This window comes from Spinacia oleracea, chromosome 2 (assembly GCF_020520425.1).
Source record: "Spinacia oleracea cultivar Varoflay chromosome 2, BTI_SOV_V1, whole genome shotgun sequence".
Classification (NCBI taxonomy): Eukaryota; Viridiplantae; Streptophyta; class Magnoliopsida; order Caryophyllales; family Amaranthaceae; genus Spinacia; species Spinacia oleracea.
This window is the reverse complement of record NC_079488.1, coordinates 75,123,968-75,138,730: the sequence shown is the minus strand read 5'-3', so window position 1 is coordinate 75,138,730 and position 14,763 is coordinate 75,123,968. Positions and strand designations below refer to the sequence as shown.

The 14,763-nt window shown below is 38.1% G+C and overlaps 1 pseudogene; it reads right to left on the bottom strand.

Moving 5' to 3' along the window:
• Positions 1–443: 443 nt before the first annotated feature.
• Positions 444–1,664, bottom strand: LOC130467538 (PRA1 family protein E-like; annotated as a pseudogene).
• Between the last annotated feature and the right edge of the window lie 13,099 nt (positions 1,665–14,763).

Genomic DNA, 14,763 nt, shown 5'->3' with positions numbered 1-14,763 from the left:
AGCAAATATTGGTTATCTCATTGTAAATCCTATGTATATCAACCCTAGTAACAACCCACATTTAGAGTCTAATGTAAACAGTGACTACTTAGGTGTTACCCTCGTGCGGAGGGGCTCCTATGTTTTTCTCCTTACCTTATACGAAGTATATATATATATATATATATATATATATATATATATATATATATATATATATATATATATATATATATATATATATATAAATATATATATATATATATATATATATATATATATATATATATATAAATATATATATATATATATATATATATATATATCCTATATAGGAAAATTTGTAAATATTAATCCAACCTTTAGCCGATTTTCTTTTATTAAGCCCACCTATGACATATTTTTTAATAATCCCACCTTTACTACCCAACAACTTTTATTGGGCCTAACAGGTCATAAACCTGTTATATCCGGTGGAATGTCTTACGTGGCATTTTACTATTATAATATTGACAAATTAATATTACGTGGCATTCTTTTGTCCTATGTGGCATTTTTTGTCTGTTTGAATTTTGACAAATTTTCAATCCTTCAAACCCAGACAACCCACCATCAGCAACATCCTCCTCATCTAAGAACAACTGAACAAGTCGTCAACGATTCGAAAATTGGCATGTAAGCCGATAGCAAAAACACCAACAATTAATGAAATCAACAAATTCAGCCCAACATGAGTGAAAACCAATGCTAAAATTGTAACAAGTGATAGACCAAGAAGAATAAACCGATCATCAATTGAACAGTCGAAGACGACGATTGGGTCATCCTTTGAAAGGTAGAGGAATAGCCAGAGGACGAAAACCGCTAAGTAGACGATCATGGATATAGGGTGCCATAGAAGGCCGAAGAAGAGGATGGTGAGGATGATTAGGGATTAATTGAAGCGGAAGTAGTTGAGGTTGCGGCGGAGGCGGGACATGGCGGGGGAGATAGGGAAGAGAGGGAAAGGAATTCCCTCCATGGACGATGGCGGTGGGAGATGGGTCCGGGTTTGGTTGGTGGTTCGTGTCATGAATGTGTCGATGGAGGAATGGGGCTTCAGTAATGGAGGAGAGAGGTAGTGCGGGAGAGATGAGAGGTGGGAGAGACTAAATGTTTTAGGGTTTTGTTTTAGGAATTTTTTGGTAGTTGGTGGTAAATGAATGACGTGGCAAATAAATTAGGAGGGAAATCAAGTTTAGGTTGTCAAGATTATAAACGTTGACTTTTTAGCCGGTAACAGGTCACTTAGGCTCAGTAAAAGTCGTTGGGTAATAAAGGTGGGATTATTAAAAAATATGGCATAGGTTGGCTTAATAAAAGAAAATCGGCTAAAGGTTGGATTAATATTTACAAATTTTTCTATATATATATATATAGAAAAATGAGCTACCTTGTTCTATTCTATATATATAGAAATTTTTTTTTTGAAAACATGAGCTACCTTGTTCTATTCTATATATATATATGCTAAAACACACAGATACGCACAATGTTCTCTCGCTTTATTAATGAAGGAAACAAAGCAGTACTTATACAAAGAAAAACCTTGAGCCAAAAGGCTTCTGCCAACACACGACACTAGCTAGAAGAATTAGGATAGGAAACAAATTTTACTTTCCTAAACACTATTAAGCACTTAACATAAGGTATTCTGTTTAAATATACTCCGTATCAATTAATCTCTTCACCCCCCTCAAGTTGGAGCGTGTAAGTTTAGAATGCCCAACTTGCTAAGGAGAAACTGAAACTGTTTAGTACCCAACGCCTTTGTAAATATATCTGCCAACTGAACTTCAGTAGGGACATACGAAGGTTGAATGAGACCTTCTTGAATTGCATCACGAACAAAGTGACAGTCTGCTTCAATATGTTTAGTACGTTCATGAAACACAGGATTTTGAGCAATATGAAGAGCAGACTGACTGTCACAATACAAATTAATCGCACTTGGATGGTGAACACCCAAACTAAGGAGCAAACCTTTTAACCACTTAAGTTCACAAGTAACGGCAGCCATTGAACGATACTCCGCTTCTGCAGACGAACGAGCCACGGTAGGTTGTTTCTTGGTTTTCCAAGAGATAGGGGAATTACCAAGGAACACCAACCAACCAGTGAGAGAGCGACGAGTTAAGGGACAAGCTGCCCAATCCGAGTCACACCAACCAGTGAGACTAAGTTTACTATCCCCCCGAAGCAAAATACCTTGTCCCGGGGTACCTTTCAAATATCGTACTACACGCAATGCCGCCTCCCAATGTTCTTGGCGAGGGGTTTGCATGAATTGAGACAAGACGTGGACAGAATAGGCCAAATCAGGCCTAGTGACTGCAAGATAAATGAGACGGCCAACTAGGCGCCTATATAACTCCGGATCATGAATTAATTCACCACTAGCTTGAGCCAATTTATGATTTTGTTCCATTGGTGTCATGATTGGTTTACCGCCTAACAAACCACTTTCTGCAACAATATCAAGAGCATATTTCCTTTGAGAAAGAAAAATACCTTCAGGGCCACGAGCCACCTCGATGCCCAAGAAGTACTTTAAGGCGCCAAGATCCTTCATATGAAAACACGTACTCAAATAATCTTTAAAGGCCTTCAACGCAGCGGAATCATTTCCTGCAATAATCAAGTCATCAACATACACCAACACATTCATCTATACTTTCCCCTTTGTAAAGGTGAACAACGAGTAATCGGCATACGACTGCAGGAACCCATACGCCTTTAAAGCTGTCACAAGTTTAGCAAACCAACAACGAGGGGCTTGCTTAAGCCCATACAAGGACTTACGAAGTCGACACACCATATTAGGGTTTGAAGTCTGAAAGCCTGGAGGAAGTTTCATGTACACTTCTTCCTCCAAATCACCATGGAGAAAGGCATTGTGAACATCCATTTGATGCAGCTCCCAATTCTTACATGCTGCAATGGCTAAGAAAACCCTGACTGTAACCATTTTTGCAACAGGCGCAAACGTTTCATTATAATCAATACCTTCTTCCTGATGATTGCCAAACACTACCAATCGAGCTTTTAGACGCTCAATGTTACCACTTGCATGAAACTTTATCCTGTAAATCCATTGACTACCAAGGGCTTTCTTCCCTGGAGGAAGAAACTCCATGGTCCAAGTACCATTTTCTTCAAGGGCATTAATTTCTTTTTGCATAGCTTCACGCCATCCTGCATCTTTCATCGCTTCTTTAAATGATTTTGGTTCGCTTCCTGCAGTTATAGCTGCAAGGAAGATTCGGTGGAGCACAGAGAATTTGTCACAATTAACATAGAATGCTATAGGATAAGGATTACCTGAGGAAGTGACGGACGCAGATGAACTCGGAGATGGACTATTTTGGCATACTGTATGAGTCACATAATCACGTAGCTTCACAGAGGGAAATTTATTACGTAAACCTTTCCCCAAATTTTCTTCACCAACTGCTTCCACAACCACTGGTTGATCATCCGTATGAGGTACTGAAGAGCTAGAAATAGGCGGCATTGTTGCATTCGGCATATTATGATCGTGAGCACGTAATACACCAAATTCCACCTTATCTTCTACATTATTAAATTCATTTACTACTCCACTTAACTCCTCATTTTCATTTTCATTTACTACACCATTTAACTCCTCATTTTCATCTCCAATCAAACTAAATTCTTCTAAAAAATCATAGTCATTGCCTCCAGCAAAAGGAGCATCGTACGTATTATCAAGCACAAAATTTGCAGTGGTTTGATCTATAAACGGGAAAATTTCCTCATAAAACGTCACATCACGGGATACGAAAAATTCCTTAGTATCAAGATCATACAATTTCCACCCCTTTTTACCAAACGGATATCCCACAAACACACATTTACGACTTCGACTAGCAAATTTATCTCCTTTAGTCCGTTGATTATGAGAAAAACACAAACAACCAAAAACACGTAACTCTTCGTAATCTGGTAAGGCATCAAACAACATTTCATACGGACACTTTTTATTTAGGACCATAGATGGGGTGCGATTGATAAGGTGAGCCGCGGCTAGCACACATTCCCCCCAAAAATAAAGAGGCAATTTTCCTTGAAATCTAAGGGCTCGTGCTACATTTAAAATATGTCGATGCTTTCTCTCTACCCTACCATTTTGTTGAGGAGTTCCAACGCAAGAAGTTTGGAAAATAATACCGTTAGCCACAAAGTAGTCATTTAAACAATTGAACTCTGTTCCATTATCACTTCGTACTACTTTTATTTGTTTACCAAATTGTCTATCCACCATTGCAATGAACGACATAAACATCTTAAATACTTCTTTCTTGTCAACTAACAAGTACACCCACACGGCACGAGAAAAATCATCGACAATAGTTAAAAAATAACTAGCTCCACTTGAAGAAATTGTATTATAAGGACCCCATAAGTCACAATGTATTATCCCAAACATACAATTTGCTTTGTTCGTACTTAAAGGAAACATACTTCTAGAGTGTTGAGCCTTGTGGCATATTTCACACATTTTATTCAAACTTTCTTTACTATTACTACTAACACAAGGAAGTAATTTTACTATTTTCTGAGAAGGATGTCCCAAACGCTCGTGCCACAAGACCAAAGACTTCGAACCAGCCACCACATTCACCTTCACAGTCGATACATCCCGAAAATAGTATAGTCCATTCCTTAGTTCACCTGTGCCAATCAGCTCCCTCGAACGATGGTCCTGTAAAGCACATATGTTATTAGTAATTGTGACAAAGCAACTTTTGCTAGCAATAAGTTGTGATACGGAAAGCAAATTACAATTAAAGGAGGGAACATATAGAACATCATTGAGGATCAATGAACTAGAGAGTTTTACGTCCCCCTTTTTACATGCTTGGACTATTTTCCCATCAGGTAGTCCAACTGGGCTTAAATTTACGTCTTTTATGTTTGTCATTAATGACAGATTACCAGTTACGTGATTTGAACACCCCGTGTCAATTATCCACAATGTACTAAACTTCAAATGATCCGTAGAAGTATTAGAATTACCAAAGGCCGCAACGAGTGTTTTCCACTGATCTGCAGAAAATCCATGAGGTGGAGTTGACAATGGCTGCCCCACCGGCTGCGCACCACTGCCAGTGTCAGCTACATTTGCACGCACAGATTGCCCGCGACCTGAATTACCGCGGCCACCACCTCTACCCCTTCCTGTACTACCCCTTCCTTGTGAGCGAGTTTCCCACCACTCAGGGTAGCCAAGAAGATCAAAGCAATTGACCAATTCATGGCCTGATTTCTTGCAGTGTGAGCACATTAGTCCAGACTTATCTACTTTCTCAACTCGCCCTCTTCCACGGCCAAGGGTATTCACGAAAAAGCCGACCACTTCGGGCTTCTTTTCCACCGTGTCCTCATCAGCATCACCACATCTCACCCTCTCTTCTTGTATTACTTGATTAAAAGCTTTCTCAAGGGTAGGAAGTGGATCATAAGACAACAAATTAGACCGTATTTGGGCATAATACGGAGCATAAAGTCCCATCAAAAATTCCTGCAATTTATTATCTTCCCTTCGTTTCTCATGTTCAGCCCCTAATTCACACTTACACAATCCACACTTGCAGCAAATGATAGGTTCATGTTTTCCTAATTCATCCCACAAAACATTGAGTTTACCAAAATAAGTGGACACAGGCATAGTAGCAGTTTGTTCACAACGAGCAATTCGTGATTTTAATTGTTGAATTCGAGGTCCATTAACCACAGAGTAAAGAGATTTCAGATGATTCCACAACAGGTACGCATCATCATATTTAGATAGGTTAGTTTTTACCTCGGGATCGATAGTGTTCATGATCCACGAAACAAGCATAGCATGTAAAGTTTCCCAATCATCTTGTGTACATGGAGGCTCCGGTTTTCTGTATGTGCCGTTCAAAAATCCGAACTTTCTCTTAGATTTGAGAGCTGTCCTTACGTCTGCTGCCCAATCTTCATAATTGTCTCTCTTCAATTTCGTAGGAGTTATTAAATCGCCCGGGCGATCTTGAGGGCCTACAAAGAACGGTGAGGATGAGTCAAGTTTTGTAGGTGGAGTAGGAGGAGGAGTTTCACCATCTATTGCCATGGTTACAGGTTTAGAGTTTCTTTAGCCTTGAGGGCTCTGGTACCATGCTAAAACACACAGATACGCACAATGTTCTCTCGCTTTATTAATGAAGGAAACAAAGCAGTACTTATACAAAGAAAAACCTTGAGCCAAAAGGCTTCTGCCAACACACGACACTAGCTAGAAGAATTAGGATAGGAAACAAATTTTACTTTCCTAAACACTATTAAACACTTAACATAAGGTATTCTGTTTAAATATACTCCGTATCAATTAATCTCTTCAATATATATATATATATATATATATATATATATATATATATAGAATAGAACAAGGTAGCTCATGTTTTCAAAAAACTTAATCCTACCTAAATTTCTTACTGCGCATAAAGCAAATTGTTGGAAGATCGCCTAATGCGTTCGATCCGGCCCTTTATTCGTCGGATTATGTATTAATTGAAACGTGTGATTTCGTAAAGGTATAAGATTAATTGTGACCGTCCAACAAGAGACCAACTCTTATGATTTTAAATCATAAATGCCCTTCCAGGTTTATGGTGAATTGGTGATCATAATAGCAAATTACGAAATTAGGTCCCGTGTATGCACGGATAATCTAAAATTATTTTACTAATTTTTTATAATATATTTGACTGAAATGTTTTGCTCCCTGCATCATTACTAAATCCATTTAATCATCTAATTCATTGATGCAATTCAATTCCGTCACAAAGATCTTACATAAATTATATGTTTGATATGCTAATTTGACCAAAATATTTGATATACTAATATGTTGATTTGACTAAATATTGAGTAATTGCATTTTCTATTATTAATACTCCCTCCGTATTTATTTAAGAGATACATTTGGCCGGGCATGTGTATTAAGAAGAAAAATTGAATGAAATAAAGTAATAAAACAAGTGGGGTTGGATAGATATTTTAATAAGTAAAACAAGTGGGGACCATGAGAGTTTAGGGGGTGGAGGGTGAGGTGTAGTTATAAAATTATTTGTTTAATAGGGTGATGGGACATATGATATATTAGATAGATTATTTAATTACTCCCTCCGTCTCTTTTTGTTTTTTACGTTTGACATTTTTCACGCGTTTTAACGATTAATTAATTTGCATCGAGATTCCTCAATTTTTTTATTTAAACAAGATAAATTATGTTTATTTATAATGTTTTCACTTTTATCAAAATTTTGATATTGGGAATATGAGAAAAATTTAATGTTCCAATGTAAAAGTGTGAGATATTAAATGACTCAATGAATTTAATTGGTTAAAATAATAATTGGACGCAAATTTTGTAGAATACTAAGTCATTTATGTGATAATATAAAAAGAAATGTAAAGAACATTTTGAAATACCCAAAAAGAAAAACGTAAAAAACAAAAAGAGACGGAGGAAGTAGATTGTGGGGTGGATAAGTTACTAAAAATGGCAAGTGTATCTCTTAAATAGATACGGCCGGAAAAGGCAAGTGTATCCCTTCAATAAATACGGAGGGAGTATAAAGATTTGGCTAACATATTACCAAAAATCATTTTTAGAAAACTATAATTATGTGGCATATATTGTTATCATAATCTATAAACAAACATTTTTACCATACATAAACCATAAACAAATAAGCATAACAAATAAATTTTAAATACAAACACTACAAGAAATTCTACCATTAACGACGGAAAATCCCGTCACTAAAGGCCAATAATCGTTGATTAATGACGGGATTTTCTGTCGTGAACCCGTCATAAAAGGGGGCCGTCGTTAATAGAAAATCCCGTCGTTAACCCATCGTAAAAGACATTTGCGACGGTTGTTCCCGTCTTTGTTTGGTAGTTATCCCCGTCGCAAAAGGCTTTTGCGACGGGATTTTTGACCCGTCATAATTAGGTTGTTGTTAAAGATACAAATTCTTGTAGTGAAAGTAGAGATTTTTAGGATTTTTGTTTTTAACGGAAAAAATTTTCCACCAGGAAATAACGCGTGTCACTTATGGTGTTTGTTTTAGTATAATGTAATATAATGTAATAGGTATGTCATTTCAGGATATCTTTTGTAAAATTATTTGCGATCGATATTCTCTAGGCTACTTCCCTTTATATACTTGTTCTTTATATGCAAACTTTGCTGTTTACATTTTACGAGTACATGGGTAACACATAAGATATGATCCACCATATTGGAAAAGACCCTAATTACACACAAATTAGTAGACTTTTATCCTAGCAACAGTTGAAGTAGTGTTAGGGGTCAATTAATATCATGTTGACGTGTTGACTTTTAATAAGTAATCAGATTTTGGAGGTACTTTCATAACAGAATATATTTTCAGTTAGAATTAGTTACTTTGCTCAGCTGTCATTTAGCTTAGATGACAGTCGTCTAAATGTATAAATAGCATAATCCATGCTTTGTATGAGATCATCAAAGAAATAATAAGCTTCTCATTCTCTCTCATCCCATATTCTCTCTTCTTAGTCACTCTTTCTGGTTTAAGACCATTGATAGAGTAGTTCTTACAGTTAAGGGTTGCCCTTACTGTAACATTGGTATCAGAGCCAAGAGCAGCTGATGCTTGAATCTCTATATTCTGCCATTGTTAGAGCTTCAATTCAGCTCTGCACATCAAGTGTTTGATATTTGTCAAACTGAAAAATCACATCAGAAACCAACTGTGGGATTCTGAGATTGGTCACAGTTGGGCCATTGATTCTTTAAATTCCCAAAACTGGCGCCAGCAGTTACTAAGAAAGTATCTGCAATGGAGGAGCAGTTGAGGATCCAAGAAGAAAAATGGGCAGAACAACAAGCCCAGAATAAATTTCTGCAAGATTCAGTGAGAGAGATGATGATTTCTCTCCAAGAAATGAATGGAAGGTTGAAGGAAGTTGAGGACAAGAGAAACACAGATTCTTCAAGTTCATCTTCTTCCTCCAAAAATGGATCACAGGGTGATGGATTCACTTCTCCCAGAATCCAAGGGTATGTTCCTAAACTAGACTTTTCAAAATTTGATGGAACTAATCCAAGAGTGTGGATTAAAAAATGCAACAAATATTTTAAACTGTATAAAATTGAAGATGAACAGAAAGTTGATCTTGCTATCTTGAATATGATAGACAAAGCAGAAAATTAGGTGTCTAATTACTTGACTGTTAGAAGGAATGTAGAGTGGACAGACTTTGTTGTAGACTTATCAGCTAGATTCAGAGATGAAGTTAGTTGTAATGTGGTGGAAAAGTTTAATTGGCTGCAACAAACTGACTCAATTTAAGGTTGTATTGATGAGTTTGAGGACCTAAGATCTGTAATGCTGCAACAGAATCACATACCTGATTCTTACTTTTTAGACAGCTTTATCAGTGGTCTTAAGGCAGCAGTCAAGCCTATGGTTAGGGCCTTTAAGCCAAGAACAGTAGCTAAAGCTATTGACTATGCAAGGTATCAAGAAGAATCCTTGAGTGCAAGTCAGGTTAAAGTCTATAAATGATCTGTTTCCAATGATTCTGTGACCAAAATCAGTGGATGTAAACCCTGCATTTGTGAATTCCAAACCACCAATCCCACAACTAAATCAAACACCCAACCAAAGAGGCCTTATAAGTATATCCCTGCAGATGTTAGACAAGAAAAAATTGCCAAGGGACTGTGTTATTACTGTGATCAGCCCTATGATAGAAACCATAAATGCAACTTTAAAGAACCCCAACTATACACTGTTGAGAATGCTGGGTCAGGGGTAAATGAAGACAGTGATTTAGATGAGGATGATGATATTTTCATGAGTATGGCAGACAAGAATGAACCAGTAATCTCAGTCCATGCTTTGTCAGGGGGTCATACTTTTCAGACTATGAGGGTTAGGGGCATGGTGAATGGTTTACCCATACACATACTTATTGACTCTGGGAGTACACATAATTTTATGGATCTAACAGTGGCTACTAAAATGGGGTGTAAGATTGAGTCTACAAATACACAAGTTGTAACAGTAGCTGATGGCAATCACATTTCTTGCCAACACAAGTGTGAATCTCTAAAGTGGACTATGCAAGGAAAGCAGTTTTCTGCTGATGTCATGTTGATCTCCTTGGGATCTTGTGATATGGTATTGGGAGTTAAGTGGTTAGCAACTTTAAGGTCCATATGCTGGGATTTTCAGAAGTTGTTGATGGAATTCTTGATTGATGGTGAAAAATATAAACTGAAAGGAATGCCACCCAAGAAAATCAAGGTGATTGAGGGTAGTCCATCAGTGAAGATGTTGGAAGGAGAAGCTCATCTATGTTTGCTATAGGTGTTAGACACTTGTACTGATGTTGAACATATAACACTCCAATCCTTAGAATACAATGATGCTGAAATAGCCATACAAACTCAGATTTGTGATCTCAAACAGGAGTATAGGAAGGTTTTTGAAGATCCAACTACATTACCTCCCCTTAGAGGAGTGTTTCACCATAGAATTCCATTGGAAACAGGTGCAGGCCCTGTTAATATAAGACCCTATAGATATCCACTTAAGCAAAGGGATATTATTGAGCAGTTAATTCAAGAGATGTTGGAGAGAGGAATCATTCAAAACAGTTCCAGCCCTTTTGCCTCCCCTGTAGTTTTGGTTGGAAAGAAGGATGGGACTTGGAGGATGTGTGTGGACTATTGAGAGTTGAATAAAAGAACTGTGAAGGACAAGTTTCATATACCTGTTATTGATGAATTGATAGATGAATTAGCAGGTGCTAAGATCTTCACTAAACTGGATTTAAGAGCAGGATACCATCAGCGTAGAGTTCATAATGATGATGTCTTCAAAACTGCATTTAAAACTCACACTGGACATTCTGAGTTTCTGGTAATGCCTTTTGGCCTTACTAATGCTCCAGCTTCCTTCCAGGGGTGGATGAATGATGTGTTTAGGCCCTTGTTAAGGAGATGTGTATTAGTGTTCTTTGATGATATCTTGGTATACATCAATAGTGTAGAAGAACATCTGAAACATTTGGAGGAGGTATTCAGATTGATGGAACACCATATGATGGCAGCAAAAGACAGCAAAATGCATCTTTGCCACTGACAAGGTTGAGTACCTAGGTCATTTCATTTCTGCTAAGGGAGTGGAAACTGACCCCAAGAAAATAGCTGCTGTTTCTAGTTGGCCTATTCCTGCTTCAGTAAAAGAATTGAGAAGCTTCCTAGGGTTAACTGGTTACTATAGGAAGTTTGTCAGAAATTATGCCATTATTAGTAAGGAGCTGACTAATTTCCTCAAGAAAGGAACATTTACTTGGAATGACAAAGCACAAGTGGCTTTAGAATCTCTTAAATTGGCTTTAACTACTGCACCTGTTCTAGCAGTTCTAGATCTTAGTCAGCTTTTTGTATTGGAAACAGATGCTTCAAAGACAGGTATTGGTGCTGTATTGATGCAACAAGGGCATCCTTTAGCCTTCATCAGCAGATCTTGAAGGAAATAATGCCCTTGGTCCAAGTATGCATTCAATGATAAGTCTAATAAATGCGGTTCAGTATTAATTAACAAGTTAATAATTCAGTGAGATCAAGTGAGCTGAATGCCTAGCTAGAGGCCGCTTCAGTTCAAGTGGAATTAATGATATTAATCCACAGCTTACTCTTGACTGAACCCGTAGGGTCACACAAATAGTACGTAAACGGATCAAGTGTTTAATGGCATTAAATACTCCATCTATGGATATTCGGAATCGACGGATCTTGGTTTCAGTGGGAGCTGAGATCGTCACAGGCAAGAAATGAATACTCCGGAAACGATGATATTGCCGGAAACGGAAATATGGATCGTATCGGAAATATAAATATTATCCAAGTCGTAGATGTTGCCGGAAACGGAAACATGGTACGTATCGGGAAATATTATCGGAAATGGAAATATTGCCGGAATCGGAAATATTGCCGGAAACGGAAATATTGTCAGAATCGGAAATATTATCGGAATCGGAAAATAATTCCGGAAACGGAAATATTAAATATTTGTTCGAAACGGAAATTAATTCCGGAATCGAAAATATTAAATATTGTTCGTATCGGAAATATATTCCGGAATCGGGAATTTAATCGGAAGCGTATCGTACGAATAAGCATCGGACGAGGCCTGCCGGACGAGGGCCCAGCACGAAGCCAGGCCATCGCCCAGCAAGCCAAGCGCGCCACACGAACAGCCAAGGCCACGCCAGGCCCAGCGCAAGGCCAGGCCCAGCAGGCCGTGGCAGCGCGCGCAGCGCGCGCAGCTGCGAGCAGTGGGCTGCGAGCATTGCTGCAGCTCGCGTGGGCTTGTAGCTCGCGTGGGCCGTGCGGCCGTGTGGGCTGTGCGCGGGCATGGCCTGCACGCTTGCGGGTCATGCTCGCGTAAGTGTTTGTGTTCGCATACGAAACCTAAAACGTGCAGAATTCGTTTAATGATTAAATTCCTAATTCTATTTGATAAATTAATTAAATAAGAGTTTTATTATAATTCTAATTTAATTAATTCGTATCCTAATAGGATTCCAATTCTCTTTCCATACCCCTATAAATATGTGGCCTGGGTTCACAATTTATAACGAGTTATTCAAGTATTCAAAGTGAGTTTTTGAGAGAAAAATTCAGTCACACATCTTGCTCAAAAGTACCGAAAATTTATAGTACCTTAGGGGCGATTCTAGTTGGTCAATCTTAAGGCGGATCCGGACGTGCTGTGGACTATCTACGGAGGGACGACACTTGGAGTCCTAAAGACTTGTTCTTGTTCGGTTCGGGCGCAGCTAGGGAAGGCACGCAACAAAGAGTATGCATCTAAACTATGCTAAATGATTATGTGTAAATAATATGTATTCCTGGCTTAATGGTTGTTTCCGCATGATTTATGAATTGTCATATGTATCATAACCTAACAGTGGTATCACGAGCCTCTTATTATTTTCATAATCTAAATTGCATGAACATGGTTAAATATTACAAATTTGCTAGAATAAAGGGGTGATTAATTTTCGTAATTGTTAATTAATTGCAAATTGCGTTTATTTAATTATACGTACGCAGTTTTTCGGCAGTTTCTTCGTTACTCATCCAAATCGAGTGATTTTTGTGTCTATTCCGCATGTAAAAGGCATTCTAAAATTTTGACAAAAAAAGTATTTTTCTGCCGAACCCAGAATTCTCAAATTCGAAGCCTAACTATGACTTTTCGAAGGTTTTAGTTTTTCGAATGCAAAATTTCGTAAATTTAAGATGTTAAATTAAATATTTGCGATTCTTGTTGATAAATCTTGAATTTTTGATTGACCTACTGTATATGTTTAACAAGTTTGAATGCCTAGCCTTGTTAATTATGCAATCTAATTTGTAATTATGATTAATTAGTTGAAAATTAGAATAATTTAGAATTAATTTGATTTTCATAATTAATTATAATTTAATTAGAAACCTATGATTAAAAACCACCATAAAAATTGTAAATTTATGATAAATTTTAAATTTTTATGACCTAGGCTTGAATCCATGATAATCGGAAATCAATTGAATAATAAGTTTTCGATTTTTCGCCCTAAAATTATGAAATTAATATTAATTTATTAATTTGTCATTAATTTTAAATATAAATTTTAAATTTTTATGCGATTCGTTCATATAACTTGCACGCACAAAGCAATGGACGCTTCGTGTTACCCTTAAGGGGTGTTGTATAGTGCGGGCATGCGACGACGAGCAAGGGAGCTCGTCGCCCGTGCGGCACGAATGCAATGAGCAAGGGCATGGTGCACTAGCACAAGGCAGCAGCCATGCCTTGTGTCGTGGGCCACGAGCTATGGACGAATGGGCATGGGCGAAGGCAAGGCACGGCAGTCGCGTGTGGGCAGCAAGCGAGCTGCGTCACAACGCGCACTGCCTCGCGCCAGCGCCCGCAGCCTCGCGCCAGCGCCCGCAGCCTCGCGCGCAGCGAGCGCAAGCTCGCGTGCCACGAGCGCTGCGCCCAGCGTCGATCGCGCGCAGCGAGCAATTGCTCGCGCACAGCGAGCGATGGCTCGCGTGCATCGAGCGCTGGAGCGCGCGCAGCAAGCGCTGGCGAGCGCGCACAACGAGCGATGGCTCGCGTGCATTTAGCGCTGGCGCGCGCGCAGCGAGCACCAACTTGTGCGATGGCTTGCGATGGGTAGATGCAGCAGCTATGCGACGAGCGCATGGGCTGCGCGCACATGGCCAGCGATGGCTGTGTGCGTGTGGCCCATGGGCGTGCGATGCGTAGGGTGTTTGCGTTGCGATTAGATCATTTTGAATGTTTAATTTGAAATTTTCAGTCTACGTAATTTTAATTAATTTTAAAATTAATAATTTAAATTATTTTCTTGGATTTTAATTTTGAATATTGTAATTATAATAAATTTTATTTATTCTAATTATTTTACTAAAATTAAAATCATGAATTAATTTAAATACGACTGAAATTAAATTAAACTTTTTGGATTCAATTATAAATTTATATGAGCTTTAAATTTTAATTAAATTTGTATGTTTCTGGTTAGACTAGAAATACATTTTTATGTTTAAAAATCAGTAAAGCATATGAATTTATTGGTTTAAGTGGGAGCCCTTTTTAGTCATAAACTCTT